Raw genomic sequence first — 8,953 nt, 5'->3', positions numbered from 1 at the left:
CGAAATCAACTCAGATGATAGGTTAGATTCAACAGCAATAAGGACACCTCTCGCTCTAGAGATGCGATCACGCCGATAAACAGCATATTTATTTGAAAAAACCTCAGGATTGTAATTACCAGGCGTTAGTCAGGTCTCCGTAAAGGCTACAACTTGTGCAGAAAAGTTGAAAAAATTAAAGAAGAATGAAACAAGTTTTGATCGTAAACCACGAACATTTTGGTAATTAATGAGAAAACGGGACAGATCAGCAATTACCTTTGTGTTGTTATTACTGTATTCGTCATACCGTTTTTTTGGCTGTAATAAAGCAGGTTCGGCTTTCGCCTTTCTTGTGAACAAGTGAGCCACAGTATGCTTAGGCAAAAAAGAGGAATCAAGTACCTTATCGATATATTCATCTGAAAGAGATATTTTAAATGAGGAGATGTCTCTCTCATATTTAAAGTTAAATTTATACACATTGATGTTACTAGTGGGTGCAACACCATGTTTAGAGCAAACGTAATGAGCAATGTCATTTTCGGTAAGCGAGGCGTGTAATCGGGACACAAATACAGCCCTACGAGATGGCACGGCAGTCACCTGCAAAGGAGTAGCGGATAGCGCACCAGAGAGCTGGGAAGGTGCGGCCGTTATAGCGTTGGTTATCGAGCCCGTACTATTTTTTTCAGGTACACTTGTATCGCTAGCAACAACCCCAGTATCGGTAACTGTTATTGTTGGAGCTAAAGATACCGGTGGAGGTGTAGGATGAATTGGGGAGTCCAGCGAAATCAACATTTGTGACGTAGAACAAACAGCCGCAAAGGTACCACTATTAGTTCGTGCATCGTTTAATTTGCCAGAAATCGTCTCACTGGAAGTCTCGACACAACCTTGTGGAGATTCCTGAGCTGCATTGTTCATAACGTTTTTGGTAAGCCTGTTCGTATCAGTCAACGCGGTTGAAGGGACATTCGTAGGAGGACAGCTTTGCCCCTGACTCGAAGACAAGTTGGAGTCATTGTTGGGCATACATTTCTTACGTTTTGGGAATTCAGATATCACTTTCAATTTTTTAAAGTGAGCCTCCATCGTTTTGAATCTTTCGTTAAGGTAACGAAACCCAATAAAAATGTTGTTGAACTCTTTCTGAGTTTGCCTCATAAAAGCTCGCATGTCATTTTCTACGGAACGACAATCATGACATGTCCAGTTCAGTCCACTTTTGCTGGATATTAGGTCAACCACCCGACCACCTATGTGAGAGAAACCGGCACAGATAACATGAGCCATATTATCACAGAGCCAACAACAAACATAAGTATCACCACGGGAAATTTTCTTTTGATTGGTGCACTTCTTGATACAGCAATCCAACATAATTGCAAAGTTAAACAAACCCAAAAGAAAAATAGGCAAGGCAAACTATAAGTGTTGGATAAATTGAACAGCTGTTCGAAAATTATGGGCGAGAGTTATTTTGGAGCACTGGATGCAAATCGCAAGACAGCGTATAGCTAGCAGCGAAAACAACACAAAGCAAAAAGGGCACACAATGACTTACTAATAGCAGCTACCAACAAAAAGGTATGCAGTTATCACAAATTTTTGTGAAAATCTATGATATATGAACACACAGACTGAATGTTTAAATTGCACAAAAAGCCACTATGTATATTGCACTGTGTAAAGATTTAATACCAAATTAAACTTATAAACTGTTTTCGATTATATGAATAAATATTTATAAAGATAAAACTTGTTTACAAAGTAAAAAGAATAACAATTCGAAGAGCGATCAAAAACACGTCCGCGCACGGCAAGGTTACCATGATACATGATGTAAAAAATGGACGAAATCCGACTATGACCACGCCCACTTTTTCGATATCGAACGTTACGAAAAATTAAAAAAATGCCATAATTCTATACCAAATACGAAATAAGGGATGAAACATGGTAATTGCAATGTCATTTTCGGTAAGCGAGGCGTGTAATCGGGACACAAATACAGCCCTACGAGATGGCACGGCAGTCACCTGCAAAGGAGTAGCGGATTGCGCACCAGAGAGCTGGGAAGGTGCGGCCGTTATAGCGTTGGTTATCGAGCCCGTACTATTTTTTTCAGGTACACTTGTATCGCTAGCAACAACCCCAGTATCGGTAACTGTTATTGTTGGAGCTAAAGATACCGGTGGAGGTGTAGGATGAATTGGGGAGTCCAGCGAAATCAACATTTGTGACGTAGAACAAACAGCCGCAAAGGTACCACTATTAGTTCGTGCATCGTTTAATTTGCCAGAAATCGTCTCACTGGAAGTCTCGACACAACCTTGTGGAGATTCTTGTGGAGATTCCTGAGCTGCATTGTTCATAACGTCTTTGGTAAGCCTGTTCGTATCAGTCAACGCGGTTGAAGGGACATTCGTAGGAGGACAGCTTTGCCCCTGACTCGAAGACAAGTTGGAGTCATTGTTGGGCATACATTTCTTACGTTTTGGGGATTCATATATCACTTTCAATTTTTTAAAGTGAGCCTCCATCGTTTTGAATCTTGCGTTAAGGTAACGAAACCCAATAAAAATGTTGTTGAACTCTTTCTGAGTTTGCCTCATAAAAGCTCGCATGTCATTTTCTACGGAACGACAATCATGACATGTCCAGTTCAGTCCACTTTTGCTGGATATTAGGTCAACCACCCGACCACCTATGTGAGAGAAACCGGCACAGATAACATGAGCCATATTATCACAGAGCCAACAACAAACATAAGTATCACCACGGGAAATTTGCTTTTGATTGGTGCACTTCTTGACACAGCAATCCAACATAATTGCAAAGTTAAACAAACCCAAAAGAAAAATAGGCAAGGCAAACTATAAGTATTGGTTAAATTGAACAGCTGTTCAAAAATTATGGGCGAGAGTTATTTTGGAGCACTGGATGCAAATCGCAAGACAGCGTATAGCTAGCAGCGAACACAACACAAAGCAAAAAGGGCACACAATGACTTACTAATAGCAGCTACCAACAAAAAGGTATGCAGTTATCACAAATTTTTGTGAAAATCTATGATATATGAACACACAGACTGAATGTTTAAATTGCACAAAAAGCCACTATGTATATTGCACTGGGTAAAGATTTAATACCAAATTAAACTTATAAACTGTTTTCGATTATATGAATAAATATTTATAAAGATAAAACTTGTTTACAAAGTAAAAAGAATAACAATTCGAAGAGCGATCAAAAACACGTCCGCGCACGGCAAGGTTACCATGATACATGATGTAAAAAATGGACGAAATCCGACTATGACCACGCCCACTTTTTCGATATCGAACGTTACGAAAAATTAAAAAAATGCCATAATTCTATACCAAATACGAAATAAGGGATGAAACATGGTAATTGGATTGGTTTATTGACGCAAAATTTAACTTTAGAAAAAAACTTTGCAAAATGGGTGTTACACCTACCATATTAAGTAGAAGAAAATGAAAAAGTTCTGTAGGGCGAAATCAAAAGCCCTTGGAATCTTGGCAGGAATACTGTTCGTGGTATTACATATATAAATAAATTAGCGGTACCCGACAGATGATGTTCTGGGTCACCCTGGTCAACATTTTGGTCAATATCTCGAAAACGCCTTCACATATACAACTACCACCACTCCCTTTTAAAAGACTCATTAACACCTTTCATTTGATACCCATATCGTACAAACAAATTCTAGGGTCACCCCTGGTCCACCTTTGTGGCGATATCTCGAAACGGCTTTCACCTATGGAACTAAGGATTACTCCCTTTTAAAATACTCATTAACACCTTTCTTTTGATACCCATATTGTACAAACAAATTCTAGGGTCACCCCTGGTCCACCTTTATGGCGATATCTCGAAACGGCCTCCACCTATGGAACTAAGGATTACTCCCTTTTAAAATACTCATTAACACCTTTCATTTGATACCCATATCGTACAAACGCATTCTAGAGTCAACCCTGATCCACCTTTATGGCTATATCCCTAAATGGCGTCCACCTATAGAACTATGGCCCACTCCCTCATAAAATACTCTTTAGTGACTTTCATTTGATACACATGTCATACAAACGAATTCTAGAGTCACGCTGGTCCACCTTTATGGCGATATCTCGAAAACGCATCCACCTATAGAACTAAGGCCCACGGCCTTTTAAAATACTCATTAACACCTTTCATTTTATACCCATATCGTACAAGCAAATTCTAGAGTCGCCCCTGGTCCACCCTTATGGCGATATCTCGAAAAGGCGTCTACCTATAGAACTAAGCCCCACTTCCTTTTAAACTACTCATTAACACCTTTCATTTGGTACCCATATCGTACAAAAAAATTCTAGAGTCACCCTGGTCCACCTCTATGGCGATATCTCGAAAAGGCGTCCACCTATAGAACTAAGCCCCACTTCCTTTTAAAATACTCATTAACACCTTTCATTTGGTACCCATATCGTACAAACAAATTCTAGAGTCGCCCTGGTCCACCTTTATGGCGATATCTCGAAAAGGCGTCCACCTATAGAACTGAGGCCCACTCCCTTTTAAAATACTCATTAACCTCTTTCATTTTGTACCCATATCGTACAAACAAATTCTAGAGTCGCCCTGGTCCACCTTTATGGCGATATCTCGAAAAGGCGTCCACCTATAGAACTAAGCCCCACTTCCTTTTAAAATACTCATTAACACCTTTCATTTGGTACCCATATCGTACAAACAAATTCTAGAGTCGCCCTGGTCCACCTTTATGGCGATATCTCGAAAAGGCGTCCACCTATAGAACTAAGGCCCACTCCCTTTTAAAATACTCATTAACACCTTTCATTTGGTACCCATATCGTACAGTCAGCTCTGGTCCACCCTTATGGCGATATCTCGAAGAGGCGTCCACCTATAAAACTAAGGCCCACGCCCTTTTAAAGAACTCATTAACACCTTTCATTTAATACCCATATCGTACAAACAAATTCTAGAGTCAGCTCTGGTCCACCTTTCTGGCGATATCTCGAAAAGGCGTCCACCTATAAAACTACGGCCCACTCCCTTTCAAAATACCCATTAACCCCTTTCATTTGATACCCGTATCGTACAAACAAATTATAGAGTCACGCTGGTCCACCTTTATGGCGATATCTCGAAAACGCATCCACCTATAGAACTAAGGCCCACTCCCTTTTAAAATACTCATTAACACCTTTCGTACAAATAAATTCTAGAGTCGCCCCTGGTCCACCTTTATGGCGATATCGGGAAAAGGCGTCCACTTATAGAACTAAGGCCCACTCCCTTTTAAAAAACTCATTAACATCTTTCATTTGATACCCATATCGTACAAACACATTCTAGAGTCACCTCTGGTCCACCTTTATGGCGATATCTCGAAAAGGCGTCCACGTATAGAACTAAGGCCCACGCCCTTTTAAAATGCTCATTAACATCTTTCATTTGATACCCATATCGTACAAACAAATTCTAGAGTCGCCCAGAACGTGCTCGATCGTTTCCTCCTCCAGCCCGCACTTCTTACATCTGCTATCACTGACCAGGCCTAATTTAAAGGAATGTGACGCCAGAAGGCAGTGTCCAGTCAGATTAACCGTCATGAGTCTACAGTCCTCTCTTTTTAATAATAGAAGCAACTTTGTTAGTCTAGGGTTGTAAGACCTGCACATAATCTTCCACACCATACAGCCCCGCGCTTGAACCCACTCCTTTCCTGCTTGGTCGATCATGTGCACCTCTCTCCTTCGCTTAATTTCGCCCAGTCTAATTGGGACGTCCACGGAGCAAGCTTCAAGGGATGCACCCTTTTGAGCTAATTCATCCGCTTTTTAATTCCCATCTATTCCCATATGCCCTGGGACCCAATATAGATGAATGATTCTCCCTGTCCCGATTCTCTCCAGGGACTACTTACACTCTAACACACATTTAGATGCTGTGGTATCCGAGATTATTGCCTTAATTGCTGCTTGACTGTCAATATAAAAGTTAACACGATTGCAGCTTAAGCTATTCTCTTCCAGGGTTTCTACTGCTTTGGTTACGACTACTATTTCCGCTTGGAAAACGCTACAGTAATCCGGCAGCCTGTAGGATCTGCTTATTTCTGGATCAGCACAGTATACCGCAGACCGTACTCCTTTTGGAACCATCTGTGTACACATGTATTACCTCGTCCGCCATTTGAGCACCCTTGCCCCAACCGTCCACCTCTATTGTGGCCTTAAGATCGCCCTCGAAGCGCAGATAAGGCATGAGGTAGTCTGTTTGTGTTATGATTGATGACGCTATACTACTATGGCCGTACGGTCGGCGCTCAAGCTGCCCCGAGGCATCGAGCCTGGTTGCAGTTGTTAACGCTATTTTCTTTGCTCCCAGGTCTACAGGTGGAATGTGCAGAATTGCATACAGTGCAGCTTTCGGGGTTGTTTTCAGGGCTCCCGTAATGCTAAGCATTGATAGTCTGCATACCCCCTCTAATTTTTTGAGGTAGATGACTTTTTGTGTGGCTTTCCACCAAACAAGAACTCCATAGTATAGGATAGGGCTTACAATCGCTGTAAAAACCCAATAAGAAAGAGAGGGCGATAAGCCCCACGTACACCCCAGCCCCCCACACCTCCTCCACGTTGATCTTCCATGACAGCTTACTGTCTAGGATGATTCCAAGATACATTGTGCAAGGTTTCTCCTGTAGGGTCACCCCTCCTAATTTAGGCCTGATCCAATTTGGGACCTTGCACCTCTATGTAAACAAGACCATATCCGTCTTATTAGCGTGGACTTTCAACCCGACATTTGATGCCCAGGTATGAATATCCCGAAGCGCAGGATCCATCAAAGAGCTAATCGTTGGAAGGCACTTTCCACTTATGACAATTGCAAAATTGCAACGTCATCCGCGTAAGCCGTAAGTTTTACGGGTCCCTCATCAAATCTCCAGAGCAGTTGGTTGATGACCAGCGTCCACAGCAGAAGTGATAGCACCCCTCCCTGCGGTGTTCCCCTGTCCTCTGATTTCGTGTCCTCGTACAATCCCCATTGTGATGTAATCTCCCTGCAATTTAACATGCAGCCGATCCATCTGGTTAAGGCTGGATGTACTTTAATGTAATTAAGACCATCCATAATAACCCCTTTAGAGACATTATTGAAAGCCCCGGCAAAGTCTAAGAAGGCTCTTAGAGCATATTCCTTATATTTCAGGGCTTTCTCTACGCTTATTACCACCCTATGCAATGCGGTGTCTACCGACATGCCTTTGGTGTACGCATGCTGTGTTGTGGAGAGCAGCTTTTCATCCACGTTGGACTTTATGTACACATCTATCAGCCTCTCAAAGGTTTTAAGCAGAAATGATATTAAGTTAATGGGTCTATAATCTTTGCCATACACGTGACCGATCTGTTGTAGGAAAGCTACTCGAGCAGTTCTCCAAGAGCGCGGTACATGATTCAGTCTTATGCAACCATCGAATATTATTTTACCCCATTCCACGACCGCCCTACTTGGGACTTGTAGCATGGCCGGAAATATACTATCTGGGCCCGGCGATTTAAACTTAGAAAACTTCTTCACTGCCCACGCGATCTTGGTATCGGTCCCCAAGCCCGGCACTACCCGCACAGTGATCGAAGTACGAGTGCTGTCTGCTGGCTCTTCTGAAGCATCTGCCGATGGGAAATGTGTATCGAGAAGCACCTCAAGGGATTCCTCACTATTACGCGACCATTCCCCGTTCTCTTTCTTTATTAGTACCTGGACTATATTTCCCTTTGCTAGGACTTTTCTCAACCGTGCTGTTTCGCTGGAGCACTCTATGTCCCTACAGAAACTTTTCCATGAGATTCTCTTCGCCCTGGAAATTTCATGCTTGTAGATCCTCAGTAGATCCCTGTACTCGTCCCGACACGCATCGCTTTCCGCGGTCTTTGCTAGTTTAAACATTTATTTTATCTGTCTTCTTAGAAGACTCAGCTCATTTCTCCACCATGGCGGCTTTGCTTTTCCTCTGAATCTTCTTAGAGTTCAAGCTTTGTTATACGCAGTCCTAAGCGTCCTAGTTAGGAATTCATTCGACGCTTCCAATTCTTCCACATTGGCAACCTCTTTGGGTTGTCCCAGTTTCGTTTCTACCTTTTTCTGGACTTTAGTCCATTTTGTTGGCCTAGGGTTTCTAAAGGTTCCTCCCTTCTCTATTCTCTTTACGGGGATGCTGAAGCTGATATACGCATGGTCGGAGAAGGATGGTCTATCAAGAACCATCCAATCATAACTTGATATATCACGCTCGGAGCTCAATGTAATATCCAGAATATTGCTGGATGTTGGACCAATGTATGTAGGGACATTTCCCCTGTTGGCTATCTGAAAATTGGTTTGCAGGATGTAACAAAATAGAGATTCGCCTCTCTCGTTCATATCTGCTCCTTCCCACGCATTGTGGTGCGCATTTGCATCCACGCCTATGACCAACCGCCCTTTGCGTCTTTCGTCCTGTACTAGACTCTTACACTCCTTTGGTGGAACCTGCGCAGCATGGGCCATGTAGCAGGATGCCAGGATAAGTGCCTGCTTATTCCTTTGCTCAGCAGCCACCACTAAGAGGTCCTCAGTAGTGTAATTAGGCAGCATATATGAATGCGGCTGTTTCCTTACCATTACTACAGCTCGCACCCTTCCTTCCGTTTGCGCATAGTAAACGCCAAATCCGCGTGCGATAAGTCCAGAAACCTTTTCTCCCGATGAGAGCCACGGATCTTGGATCAGCGCCATGTCAAACGAACACTTCTCAAGGGTTAGGAGGAGTTCGCTCGACGCCACTTTACTGTGTTCGAGGTTTATCGGTAGGACTTGCAGCACCATTTGGCTGTTTTTCCTCTTCCAGCACCTTCGTCGTGACGTCGTCGTTCTCCCC

The sequence above is a fragment of the Eurosta solidaginis genome, chromosome 3, assembly GCF_040869045.1.
Source record: "Eurosta solidaginis isolate ZX-2024a chromosome 3, ASM4086904v1, whole genome shotgun sequence".
NCBI lineage: Eukaryota > Metazoa > Arthropoda > Insecta > Diptera > Tephritidae > Eurosta > Eurosta solidaginis.
This window is presented reverse-complemented; position numbering follows the sequence as displayed.